The sequence below is a fragment of the Quercus suber genome, unplaced genomic scaffold, assembly GCF_002906115.3.
Source record: "Quercus suber isolate HL8 unplaced genomic scaffold, Cork oak 2.0 scaffold_251, whole genome shotgun sequence".
NCBI classification, from domain to species: domain Eukaryota; kingdom Viridiplantae; phylum Streptophyta; class Magnoliopsida; order Fagales; family Fagaceae; genus Quercus; species Quercus suber.
In genome coordinates, this window is record NW_027069707.1 from 863,681 (window position 1) to 878,803 (window position 15,123).

Below are 15,123 nucleotides of genomic sequence, written 5' to 3' on the forward strand. Positions count from 1 at the left end.
TTCAGTTTAAGTTTTGGGTTTGTACCTGTTGCTTTTGTAAGCTTTTAAGGTTTAGGTTTCTGTACCCATGCTTTGTAGCTTAAGTACTTGCTATTAATGTCATGCATTTTCTTTAAGTACATCACTCTTGTGCCCTTTATTGGATTTTATATCTTTAATGCAATTACCTTGTGTTATTGCATTGGTTGAGTGTTGGACATGCAAATGATACTTTGCAATTGAGCTTATTAGCTTATATGTTCGGATGTTCATTCTATGTGTGAATAAACATTGTGATCACTATTTATAGTGACTGTTTGTTTTTGGTCAAACCATGATTTATTCCTTAGTTCTATTTTGCTTGATTGCATTGTGCTTGCTCCATATGTATTACAAGTTTTTTGCATACAATGATCATTTTGTGTTGATTATGTTTCAAGAGATACTTGTTCTAATAGTTCAAGAGCTTCATAGATTCTAGAGTTAGGTGTAAGTGAGTTTTGATCAACTGTTCCCAACTCACGCGTTAAGTCTAGAGTTTGTTGTAGGGTTTTGTCACGGAATAGCCAAAGGGGGAGATTGTAAGGTTGAAGTTAATCAACCATCTTATTGGGCTTTATTCTGTGCCAATTTGCTTGTAATTTAGTACTTAAAAACCCTGTATTTAGGTAGGAATCTTGTAAAGGTAGTGTGTAAGAGAGTGTGAAGAAATGTTTAAGAATGTGCAGTGAAGTAGGGACTCGCGACTAGATCTCGCGGTTGGCAAGCTGCCAGAAGATGCATATGAGTGAAGCATGCAGGGAAGCTGAACCGTCATGCCTGCTGTAGCACTATAGGACAAAAAGTCTAGACTGGCCATAGTTAACTCGTGGCTTGAACTCGCGACTCAGTCAAGTTACGAGGCTAAGTCACCAGCCAACTCTGTTTTGGAAAAACTGACTCTTCGCATTCCTTTCTCACCCTAATATAAATACCCCTTATACCCACGAAATGTAGAGAGTTTCCAGAGAGAATTTTGAGAGAGAAACCCTAAAGAAAAATAAGATTGATTCATCCACAATCTTTATATAGAGACTCTTCAAATTTCTTTACTCTCACCCTTTTCATTGTTACATTATTGAGAGATTCTTACCTAAATCCTTTTCTCACCATACCCACATTTATGAAAAGGCTATTTAGTGCTTTGAGAAGCAGTTAAGAAGGGACCAATGGTTATTGGTTGATACTATAGGTTATAACGGAATTCGGTAAGCTAGAAAAGACAAAGGTTCGGCACAACCTTGTTGGAGCAAGAAGCTTAGAGGGCTTAAGTACACTGAGTAGATTAGGCTTAGAGGGTCTATTACTATTCATGTATCCCAACTTCATTTTCTAATGGATTATTGACCGCTTGGAGGGCGGCGGAGAGGTTTTACGCCGAGAGTTTTGGTTTCCTCTTCGATAACACATCGTTGTGTTGTCCTTGTATTTACATCTCTCTTTCCTTAATCTTTGCCATTTAATTTTTGCTGTGGATGTGATTTTATTTGGTTTAGATTGTTTATCAATTTTGTTTTCGCACGTACATTGTTTGATATTAAGCTTGAATTGGTAATTTGTAAATTGGGGGTCTAAACGTTCATAATGTTTTACATGCTATTTGAACATTTAAAGAGTTTTACAAGGCAAAGAGATCAAGGTTGATAATTCTTTTACATGAAGAAGTATATGGAGAGTCTTGACTGCTACCAAGAGTTACTTTTTTAATTGGCTAGTCACTTTGGGGAAATTTACCAACAGATAATTTAAGAAAATGTCTATTTTTAACAGTCTAAAATCACATAAACCAAATCATTGTACCTTAGCTACGTTTCTTCTGGTTAATGAAGAGAGCTTCTCAACAAAGAGGCAATAATACAAAAAGAATCTTACCAGCTAACCGTGCAACATTAACACCATAGCTTTTAGGGCATGCACTAAGTGTCAACCTGTAATGAAATGTAACTTCTTCCACATCTCCAATTCCATTCCCAACTCAGCATCCCATATGATACAGCAAAACCTATTCCAAACATGAAGAACACCAAATTAGACAATGTTTAGAATATTTGTGCCCATTGGTAGAGTGTATCATGGCCTTTATGTCTAAACCATGATGAATCTAATATAAACTATGATACTATTATATATGGTTATCACATGGGCAATCATGCTAAAAACTCATTTTTCTTGTTTTTTGGAGATTAAGAAGATACCCTTAGCTTGTGAATCAACAGCATCTGTGATGAAATAGAAAAATAACAAAAAAAGCAAAGGTATACCTTAGGATCATTCTGATAGTCTACAGCAAATTGGTGATGGTGAGTAGAAAACATTCCCTGACACTGCACCTTGTGGACAAAATGTTGTAGAACTGATTCACTGCAATGGATAGAAAACCAAAGCAGAAACAAAGTTCAACTAGATACAACCCTCAGAGAAAAGGCAAATTTGTAGAGAATTGATCATTAATATTGAAATAATTGAAAGGCAATCCAATAATTTACACATATGCAATCGCTTGCCCATCTAAAGTTGATGTTCCACGTCCAAGTTCATCCAATGCCACCAATGAATTACGAGTTGCAGAAGACTGCATCAACCATCAAAAATATGTCAAAGGCATGAAAATTATTCAATCATATTCATCTTAACTCATTATAAAATTTATTTTTGCAAACTATTCTTTAAAAGTTCTAAAGCATAATGATCAAACAAGAGTGAGTTTTTCTTATGCAAGAAGAAACTTCTCATGAGATGAGATACGGGACAAATATGCAAGAATAATAAAATTTAGAATGTAACTGAGGAAATTATTAGTATGACTCAACATAAAGTAACTAAGGAGAAATTTGTGATAGGCTTGTCCTTCAACAGTTAAAATCTAATTAATTATGATAAAAATCAGAACCAATATGGGCAGACTAATCAATTTGTACGTACTCAAGAATGTTGTCTTTGATTCTACAAATAATCTATAAAATCACAAGCATAACAATAGTGTGCAATGAAAATCCTTTGATCCACTAACAAATCTCACTAGCATTAAAAATGCAGTTTTTGAGAGTTAGTTAAAAATGTACTTTGGGCTACCATGATATGATCTTTGGCACCCATCCAAACAAAGATTCGGTCTACAAGTGACAACTCAAAACTATATGCAGGGACGTCTGCTCCCTGAAAAGAACCTTTAAGGTGAAAACCACAAAATAATAAAACTCAAAGTTGCACAACAAAAATCACAAAAACATTACTTGGGCCAAAATCACAGCCTAGCAAACTTGGCGAAGAATAGATGATTTCCCCCCCATGTTAGGACTAGTGAGAAGAATGAAGCTAGCATGACCAGAACCACCAATCATAATTTTTTTGGAGACAAAGCTACCCTTGCCTAAAGAATCACTTCTAAGAACAGGATGTCCTAGAATTTTTTTGCAGAAAAGCATGGCACTTCATCCATACTTGACGAGTCTAATATAATTGGTCGGCTTGTTGGCAAAAAGAAAAGAAAAGAATGAATAAAGAAATTGCAAATCCCTATGGTTTAGAGGAGGAGGATGATCATCATCATCATCATGATAAAGATAATAATGATAATGAGAGAGTGGGTTCAAAGAGTCATTCATTAGTTAGCAATTATAACACCAAAGGGAAAGAAAAAGTTGGAGAAATGTCCAACATTAAATCCTTTTTTGCTCCAAGAACAACTCCTGCTTTTCAACCATCCATAAAATCTTCTTTGGCCTTAAAGCAAATAGTTGAAAGGGCAAGAATGAATTTTGCAAGATGGTGGTACCATGCTAATATACCTTTCCATGTAGCTCGCTCTGTGTATTATCAAGAAGCTTTAGATGGTGTAGCATCTATTGGTCCTAGTTTTAAGGGACCTTCTTATCATGACTTTAGGGGGCCTTTATTACAAAAACATGTGGAAGAAATGGATGGTTATCTCTTAAATGTGAAAAATGATTGGAAAGTTTATGGGTGTTCAATAATGTTAGATGGGGGGGACAAATTAAAAGAAAGCTCCCATCATTAAATTTTTAGTGTATTGTCCAAGAGGTACCATGTTTCTTAAATCCCTTGATGTGTCAGGCCTAACAAAGGATGCAGAGACATTGTTTAAGTTGTTTGATAAAGTTGTTCAAGAAATTGGGGTTGATCATGTTGTGCAGTTCATTACAGATAATGATGCTTCTTACAAGTCTACAGGAAAGAAGCTAATGCAGAAATATGGGTTATTCTTTTGATCTCCTTGTGTAGCTCATTGCATTGATTTAATGTTGGAAAATTTTTCAAATAGTAGATATTTTCCTATCATTGATGAAACTTTTCAAAAGGCTAAAAAGATTACCAAATTCATATACAACCATGGCAAGGTTTTGTCTTTGATGAGAAGAGACTTCACTAATGGTAGGGATTTGATTCGTCCAGCCATAACAAAGTTTGCAATTGAGTTTTTAAGTTTTCAATGCTTGACTAAGTTCAAGAAAGAACTTAGGCAAATGTTTACTTGTGATCAATGGGTTGAATCTCGATATGTTGGAGATATCATGGGAAAGGAGGTAGCTGCAATTGTTTTGGAAGATAAAGAGTTTTGGTTACGATGTCAACAAATAGTGAAAATTAGTGTGCCTTTGGTGAGAGTACTATGTCTTGTAGATGGGGATGAAAAACCAACAATGGGATACTTGTATGAGGCAATGGATAAAGCAAAAGAGAATATAAAAGCAAAGTTGAAGAATAAAATTTCTGCATATATACCATTTACTAGTGTCATTGATGCTAGGTGGGATAAATAAATTCATAGTCCATTACATGCAGCAACTTGTTATCTCAACTCTGGAATCTTCTTTAGGCCTTCATTTAAGAAGCAAAAAGATGTTACAAAAGGCCTACTTAGTAACATTACAAGGTTGGTTTTTGATCCTGATGAACAAGACACTCTTAGTTCTCAAATGGAAACATACAAAAAGTCTTTAGGTGACTTTGGAATGCCATCCGCCAACATGAAAATCTAATTCCAGGTATACTATATGTATCTATACATATATATATATATATATATTTCATTTGAAAGCTTGTTATTTGCTTTATACTAAATTAATAATTTCTTTTATTATTGGAAGTTACTTGATGGGAGTAATTTGGAAATGACACTCCAGAATTACAAAAGTTTGCAATTCGAGTGCTAAGTTAGTGTTAGTGCAATTGGTTGTGAAAGAGCTTGGAGCACATTTGAGTTTGTCCATTCCAAGAGGAGAACTAAGCTTGAACATAAACGTTTGAATGACTTGGTATATGTTCATTATAATCTAGAAATGTATGTTTTTAAATATATTCAATTTTTATTTTGAATGATTAGAAAATGTCATTAATGTATGATATTGATTTTGGTAGGAACATTAGAAGAACAGATGATTACTTGGATCCTATAAGCCTTGATAATATTGATTTAATGGAGGATTGGGTAGCTGAGAAATCTAAATTTGTGTTACTAATTGAGGAAGATGTGAATTGGGCTAGCATTGAAGAACCATTAGCAACAATGACTTAGGAAGATGTTGATGACGACGATGATGTTGGTGTTCTTGATGAGGATGATGGTGATAATGATGTTGTGTTGACAAATGCTAATACTCTTGTATTTTATGGTCCTGATGTAGATCCTTCTAAAGGATGGGAGTACATGATCCTATGTAATTTGTGTCAACTTAATTATTTGTATTACTAGTCGCTAACCCGTGCGATGCACGGGATAGTTTAACAAAATTAAATTGTGGCGCATCAATAGAGCAAAATGGTAGAAGAATTAAGAATATTTGTTGAAAGCTTCCTCTAATATACAAATGCTAATAAGCAAATATATTAGAAAAGAGTACATGGTACTCGTATTCTGCATGAGGACAATAAAATTAAAGTTGAAGGGAAAAATATCAAGAGAATAAAATTTAATTGAAGAGCAATAGAAGTAACTCATACTAAATATTAATTATCAAACAATTCTTGTATGTAAATATCTTACATATTATAACAATGACAACAATTTAAATCGACCACATATAAGTGGAAAGTCTTGTGCCACTAAATTCGAAGCTCATAAACATGAACAATCTCCATATCATGAGGTTTTATATGGATTGGGGCATTCATGGCTTTGGCAATATCAATGCAACATTGTGAAGAACTCCCCACACTTGAATTGTGCTCCATAAGCCTATTAAAAATTACCTCTCAACGCTACTGGTTGTATTGCATCGGTTTGGGGATTTCAAGTTTCTACCTTCAACAAAAAAAGAAAAAATAACATCTATCTAAATATAAAACTGAGTCAAAACAAATATAATATAAGCCATGAAGTTAGGAAAAATAAAATTTTAGTACAAATTTTTCAAGCTCAAAACTAAATGTGATTGTCCCTTTTATCCAACTTAATTTTGTCATAAAATATCTCTCTTCAAAAAGGACAATATTTAATGTTGTCTACTATTCAAATTTGTGTAGTTTGACTAATTTAAATATCCTATGCTATATCCAACCAAGAACCATAAAGAAACCAAGAACTATAAAGAAATGTAGAGGGAGGAAGGCTAATTTAAACGCAAAAAAAATGAAAGCCTCTAGAAGAATTCAAACTCGTATCAATAGCAAGCATCACCTCCAACTTAAACATTACAGCCCTTATGTTTGGAATTTGGGCAATTTATAGGATTGAAAATATCATATATTTATTAGTGTGGTTCTCTCAATTACAATGATTAAATTATCATGCATGAATGTGTTTATGCAGTGGTCTCACACCCTTGGCCCAAATGATATGCGTTTGGCTATAGTTTTTATTGAGGTCTTTGGGGTTTACTTTGGGTACATAGTCATGAGGTCTCTCCTAAATTTTCAATAAAACCCAAAAATCAATGCACTTTTGTGGGCTTCAAGTGTGAAATCATAGTTTCAACTATAATACTTAAGCTTGTAACTTGTATATACATGCAGAATCATTACTCTCTTTTTTGGTAGTCGCAAAATCATTACTTATCTTTTGCATAATTGGATGCCAAAATGCAAGCATCACAATGTGATTTGATTTAGTTCTTTTATTTATTATGTTTGATAAAACATGTATTTTAGTGCTCAATGTTTGTTTCATAATTAGAAACTCTTCTCAAAATAGTTTGTGAATTCAAGTATATCTTATGTTTCCTAGAATGTAAATGGAACGCATAAATAACATTAAATTTCATGCTCAAACATTATGTCCCTACTTAATCGTAGTTACTTGCAAAACTATTGACTCTTTGACTTGTATAATGGCCAATTTTGGGTATCACATCTTCTATCTAAAAAACAACAAAACCCCAAATAAGAAATTTGGGCAACAGCAAACCAATGTCTCCAAGACATTTATTCAAGAAAAGATTGATGTGAACATTGTAATGGAAGGGGGAAATAGAACAATGTAAAAAAAAAAAACACCACACACACACACACACCTGAGCAAGCCAGATTTAAGATTTTAGCATTTGGTTCATTTTCAAATATTCTAAAAGATTAAACATACTAAAAACAAAACTAACCAAATAGGATCATGTTCTTAACTCTTCCAATTAGCAAGTAACAGTTTGGCAGTGCCACCCTCCTCTTGAAATCGACATAGGTAAATAAGCATATCCATAAATAGAAGATTTTAAGCAAAAAGTACGGCAGGCTAATATGAAAGCAATTGTAACTAATCAAAGAATTCACCAAATTTAGACCCTAAGCCTCACATTTGGTAACATAAAAAATCATGACAGCAATAAAATGTAGGTCCATAGCAGAATTTTGTGTTGTACTGGGCAAAAACCAAAAAACCCAAAAAAAAAAAAAAAAAAAAAAACTATACAAAACAATTTTGAAGTTTAAACACCATATTCTAACTTTGTATAGTTTATACGTACCTTCAAGTGCTTTATTCGGGCCAAAATTCTTTCATAAAGCTCTCTGGTCCTTTTAAACTCATCCTCTAATATTTCAAAATCAACGTATGCCTATTATTAAACAAATAAGAAAAGAAAAAAAAAATCAATGGTAATAAAATTCTTTTACAATACAACAGAACCAAGGGCAAGTATATAAAACAATACTAAAGAGAATTGTTTTATGAATTAATAGCTTTCTTTCTTTTTTTTGACAGTAACGATAGAATATTATTGAGATAAAAGTATGTGAGTACAAAGCTAATGCCAGGCCCACGTGATACAACATATTGAGGGATTAACTTGGCATGGGTAAGCATGGGAAAAGCCGTATGGCCTCATTACAGACAGCATTGCATACAAAGAGAATGAACACTGGTGCACATTATCATTTGTTGAGTCTCTGGTAGTCTTGTAGTAGTGGCATTGCGCCTCGTAAAATATCTCTGGGATGGGTTTGCTTTCTATCAAATAGGTACCTGTTTCGTGCGTTCCAGATGGCCCATGATACTATAGCCCAAACCTCCATTTCATTTGACGTCAACACAGCCATCAGTTCTCGCACCAAGCTATAGAAGTCCTCTGCAACTGAGTTTCGTTTCTGCAACTTTCCAGCCACCATTGCCCATATATTTCTAGCCATAGGGCATCCCCAAAGAGTGTGAGCCACCGTCTGATCATGTTGATTACAGATTTCTCTTTTTATTTTCCTAAACTTTGTGTTTTTACAGATTGAATAAACTCAATTACTTATAATAAAAAAAATCTTTATTTACACATATCCTTATTTTGCAATACACGTATGGTACAAAAAGGGAAAAACAACATCAAACAAAAGGAAAACAAAAATGTGAACTGAATCATCAAACAAAAGAGGCAGTAACAAAATGTAAAAAGGGGAAAAAAAAATCAAACAAAAGAATAGAACACAAAATAAACTGGATTTAAAGATACCTAAACTGAATCACCAAGCTTCTGTCAATATTTATATACTGTGAGGTGAGGAAATCAGGTAGGAAGGAAGGCGAAGAGGCTGCTGCCGTTAGAAGGGGTGAAACCGTAGAATAGAAACGTGGGGAAGGGGAAGGAATCTGAAACCGTGCAATGAAAGGAAATCTGAAACCGTGCAATAAAAGGAAAATAGAGAGATTGAAACCGTGATTGTTGGGGAAGGAGAAGGATCCTGAAACGTGCAACAAAAGGAAAACTGAAATTTTGAGTAAACCATGTTTCTCAAAGGGTTCTCCAAAGGGTTTAGGTTGAAAAGGGCTGTGCTTGGGCTTTACGGTGGAATTAAATTTATAAGTGGGCTTTATGTGGGAGATAGGGCTGGGAAATATTTTGTATTTGTGAGTAATTTAAAATTGATAAAAACTATTTTAAAATTGTGGGAAAAATACAAAAAATAGAAGGGAGATGATGTGGCTGCTGATGTGGCTCAACGTGAGCGTAGCAACATTAAATGCTACGCTTCAGCTTTTAGTATTGTATAGATTATGATTTGTTATGATATGTTTGCTCCTAAATAAAATATATAGAATGTAATGAGGTATGAATTTAATGCTTTTTTTTTTGGGTGAAAATTTTAATGCTTTGTTGTGATATGTTTGCTCCCAAATAAAACATATAAAAATGTATTGAGGTATGAATTTAATGCTTTTTTTTTTTTTGGTGAAAATTTTAATGCTTTTTTGTGATATGTTTGTTCCCAAATAAAATATATAAAAATGTATTGAGGTATGAATTTATTGTTTTGTTGTGATATGTTTGCTCCCAAATAAAATATGTGTAGTGATATATGTTTTTGTTGTTCTTTTTTTTTTTTTTTTTGGTAGTCTTGTAGTAGTGTCATTGCGCCTCGTAAAATATCTCTGGGATGGGTTTGCTTTCTGTCAAATAGGTACCTGTTTCGTGCGTTCCAGATGGCCCATGATACTATAGCCCAAACCTCCATTTCATTTGACGTCAACACAGCCATCAGTTCTCGCACCAAGCTATAGAAGTCCTCTGCAACTGAGTTTCGTTTCTGCAACTTTCCAGCCACCATTGCCCATATATTTCTAGCCATAGGGCATCCCCAAAGAGTGTGAGCCACCGTCTGATCATGTTGATTACAGATTTCTCTTTTTATTTTCCTAAAGTCTGTGTTTTTACAGATTGAATAAACTCAATTACTCATAATAAAAAAAATCTTTATTTACACATATCCTTATTTTGCAATACACGTATGGTACAAAAAGGGGAAAACAACATCAAACAAAAGGAAAACAAAAATGTGAACTGAATCATCAAACAAAAGAGGCAGTAACAAAATGTAAAAAGGGGAAAAAAAAATCAAACAAAAGAATAGAACACAAAATAAACTGGATTTAAAGATACCTAAACTGAATCACCAAGCTTCTGTCAATATTTATATACTGTGAGGTGAGGAAATCAGGAAGGAAGGAAGGCGGAGAGGCTGCTGCCGTTAGAAGGGGTGAAACCGTAGAATAGAAACGTGGGGAAGGGGAAGGAATCTAAAACCGTGCAATGAAAGGAAATCTGAAACCGTGCAATAAAAGGAAAACAGAGAGATTGAAACCGTGATTGTTGGGGAAGGAGAAGGATCCTGAAACGTGCAACAAAAGGAAAACTGAAATTTTGAGTAAACCGTGTTTCTCAAAGGGTTCTCCAAAGGGTTTAGGTTGAAAAGGGCTGTGTTTGGGCTTTATGGTGGAATTAAATTTATAAGTGGGCTTTATGTGGGAGATAGGGTTGGGCAATATTTTATATTTGTGAGTAATTTAAAATTGATAAAAACTATTTTAAAATTGTAGGAAAAATACAAAAAATAGAAGAGAGATGATGTGGCTGCTGATGTGGCTCAACGTGAGCGTAGCAACATTAAATGCTACGCTTCAGCTTTTTGTATTGTATAGATTTGTTTTCTTTGTATGCAATGAACAATTAAGCTTTCTATTTTTTATTTTGTGTTTTTTTTTTTTTTTTAGTTGATGCTAAAGTTTAAAACTATGAATAATTTGTTCTAAATAGAGGTAATGTTTTATGGTAAATAGAGATTTTTGAGGTAATGTTTATGGTAAATAGAGATTTTGTGTGTGTGTATTAAATATATAAAATAATGGTAAACTTGAAATAGTACACTAGCATTGACAAATACTAAAATATATTGTTTCGCTGATCAAATCGGTACAGCTTCCAGTACAAGATTAACTCTCTTGAGTTTTAAACAAGCAATTGGCCAAGCGGATTTACCACGATAGGAAAATATAATATAGCGTATCATGTATACATAATCCAACGGCTAAGACATTCTTTTAATAACTCAAGAGGTGATAGGATTTAACAATTCCTTGTATAAAACACATTGCAGCATATATATAGCATCAACTTCTCACATAAAAGTTCATTAAAAGATTCGGTGAAAAAACAAATCTTATGAATTCATAGGCATAAGAGGAGAGAAAGTTTTCCTCCTCATACCATGCCTATGAAGATAAGATTGAAGTAGTTTAGTATTCTAACACTTCTTTTTTCTTTTTCTTTTTTATTTAAAAATATATAAATGTTTCATAGTTTGGTTTGTAAAAACCAAAAAACTGAAGGTATTGCCTGTGTTAGAGACAAAGGATGAAGACTAAGAGATTTTCTCCATGTTCTCTGCTACTAGTTTGCCTCGCACCATAATTATAGGTCCTCTCTCTTCCTTAGTTTTACACTTTTTTTTTTCTTTCTTGTCTTCTAGCTTGATAAAGTTTTTGTCTCTCTTGCTTTTATAAGGTAAAAAATAACTTTTCTGTCTCTCTTGCTTGCTTCATGCATGTAATGTGTATGAGATTTAACGGATGAATTGTTATTCTACAAACTCATTTTCCCAAAAGGACAATTTAGTTTTTTATTCTATAAAAGTAGATTTAGGTGGATCTTTTACTTATATGGTTGGTATGGATTTTACTTCTATCTTATGTATAACAAATCAAGTTATGCTAAGAACCTTGTAAGTCCACCGATATCTTTTGGTTTATCCAACAAAAATATTCAAAATTTAAATCCTTTCACTCCAATTGTCAATGTATTAAAAAAAAGTATTTATACATCATTCAAAAATATATATATATAAAGAAAAAAGGAAGTTGAATAAAACATAATCAATGGAGTCATTCTAAATCAATAATTTCTTTTATTTTTGAAAGTTACTTGGTGTGAGCAATTTGGAAATGATACTCTAGAATTATGAAAGTTTGCAATTCGAGTTCTAAGTTAGTGTTGTAGTGTAACTGGTTGTGAAAGAGCTTGGAACACATTTGAGTTTGTCCATTCCAAGAGGAGAAATAGGCTTGAGCATAAACGTTTGAATAACTTAGTATATGTTCGTTATAATCTAGAAATGCATGTTTTTAAATATATTCAATTTTTATTTTGAATGATTAGAAAATGTCTCTAATGTATGATATTGATTTTGGTAGGAACATTAGAAGGACAAATGATTACTTGGATCCTATAAGCCTTGATAATATTGATTTAATGGAGGATTAGGTAGTTGAGAAAGATGTGAATTGGGCTAGCATTAAAGAACCATTAGCAACAATAACTTTGGAAGATGATTATGATGATGATGTTGTTGTTCTTGATGAGGATGATGGTGATAATGATGTTGTGTTGACAAATGCTAATACTTATGTATTTTATAGTCCTGATGTAGATCCTTTTGAAGGATGGGAGTAGATGATCCTATGTAATTTGTGTCAACTTAATTATTTATATTATTTGTTTTCTTTGTATGCAATGAACAATTAAGCTTTTTGTTTTTTGTTTTTTCTTTTTTCTTTTAGTTGATGCTAAAGTTTAAAACTACGAATAATTTGTTCTGAATTAAGGTAATGTTTTATGGTAAATAGAGATTGTGTGTGTGTGTGTGTGTGTATTAAATATATAAAATAGCGGTAAACTCGAAATCGTACATCAGTATTGACCGGTACTAAAATATATCGTTTCGCTGGCCAAACCGGTACAACTTCCGGTATGACATTGACTCCCTTGGGTTTTGAACAGGCGATTGGCCAAGATGATTTACCACAAAAGAAAAATATAATATAACGTATCATGTATACATAATCCAATGGCTAAGATATACTTTTAATAACTCAATAGGCAGTAGAATTTAACAATTCCCTGTATAAAACACATTGTAGCAATATATATATATATATATATATATATATGTATATATAGTATCAACTTTTCACATAAAATTTCATTAAAAGATTCAGTGAAAGAACAAATCTTATGAATTCATAGGCATAAGAGGAGAGAAAGTTTTCCTTCTCATACCATGCCCATGAAGAATAAGATTGAAGTAGTTTAGTATTCTAACACTTCTTTTTTCTTTTTCTTTTTTATTTGAAAAAATATATAAATGTTTCATAGTTTGGTTTGTAGAAACCAAAAAACTGAAAGTGTTGCCTGTGTTAGAAACAAAGGATGAAGACTAAGAGATTTTCTCCGTGTTCTTTGCTACTAGTTTGCCTTGCACCATAATTGTAGGTCCTCTCTCTTCCTTAGTTTTACATTTTTTTTCTTTCTTTCTTGTCTTCTAGCTTGATAAAATTTTTGTCTCTCTTGCTTTTGTAAGGTAAGAAATAATTTTTATGTCTCTCTTTCTTGCATCATGCATGTAATGTGTATTAGATTTACAGATAAATTGTTATTATACAAACTCATTTTCCCAAAAGGACAATTTAGTTTTTTTATTCTATAAAAGTAGATTTTGGTGGATCTTGTACTTATATGGTTGGTATGGATTTTACTACTATCTTATGTATAACAAATCAAAATATGCTAAGAACCTTGCAACTCCATCGATATCTTTTGGTTTATCCAACAAAAATATTCAAAATTTGAATCCTTTCACTCCAATTGTCAATGTATAAAAATAAAAATAAAAAGTATCTATACATCATCCAAAAAAATATTAAAAAAAGGAAGTTGAATAAAAGATAGTCAATGGAGTCTTTCTAGGGTGCAATTTTTTTCCTTTTTATTTTATTTTATGTATCAAACCTTAAAAAGTCTATAGAACTATAATTTTTTTTTAGTGACAAAATTTAGATACAATACCTTAAGTGTTGTTCCTTAGGTTCACCTTCTAAGATTTAGTCATGTGACTACTTAACTAAAAAATACACTTCCATCACATGAGAAAAAAATTCACATGACATAATTTTAAGAGGGAAACAGGAATAGTACTTAAGTAATGTACCGAGTTAAAGATGGTAGTAGTCTCAGATTTGTAAAGAAGAAGAGGCAAAGGTTGAAGACAACTAATGATCAAAATGACAGTGGTTTAGCATTGCACTAAACGCACCGTTTCATTAGGTTCACCTTCTAAGATTTAGTCATGTGATTACTTAACTAAAAAATACACTTCCATCACATGAGAAAAAAATTCACATGACAGAATTTTAAGAGGGAAACAGGAATAGTACTTAAGTAATGTACCGAGTTAAAGATGGTAGTAGTCTCAGACTTGTAAAGAAGAAGAGGCAAAGGTTGAAGACAACTAATGATCAAAATGACAGTGGTTTAGCATTGCACTAAACACACCGTTTCATTAAAGGAGTGTTAGTGACAAAACACATCATTTAATTAAATAACTAAACTTAAGGTTATGCGTTAATGAAACGGTGCAATATTGCTCGGTTCAAAGAGTAGTTGGCTTGGCGTGAAATTCAGTTAGAGTTGTTGAACTGTATCCCTAAATTTTTGGGCTTAGATCTGCATAAGATGGAAGATTAATTAAGTAGTTATGATCATCTTGTGTACCATAAAAACAGAGCATCGAGCTCAGTTGTAATTATGCAAGTAATCTCAGTTAGTTAATACAAGTTTTTTCTCTCTTCCTTTCTCTCACTTTCCCTCACTTTCTTGAACTTTCTCTCTTCAAGATTCTTTGTTGCAATCTTGTTTCTACTGTTGATGATATTCGTATCTCTTTCTTGCTTCATTAAAACATTCTTGTCATTAAGAATTTCTTCATGATATCAGAGCCATCTACTGTTGCTACTCAAAATTCAACAATGGCGGCTTCAAGTTTAACAATGGCTTCATCCTTATTTACTTCTTCAATGTCCTCAAGTTTAGTCGTGAATCTGGTAAATCAACCTCTCTTACT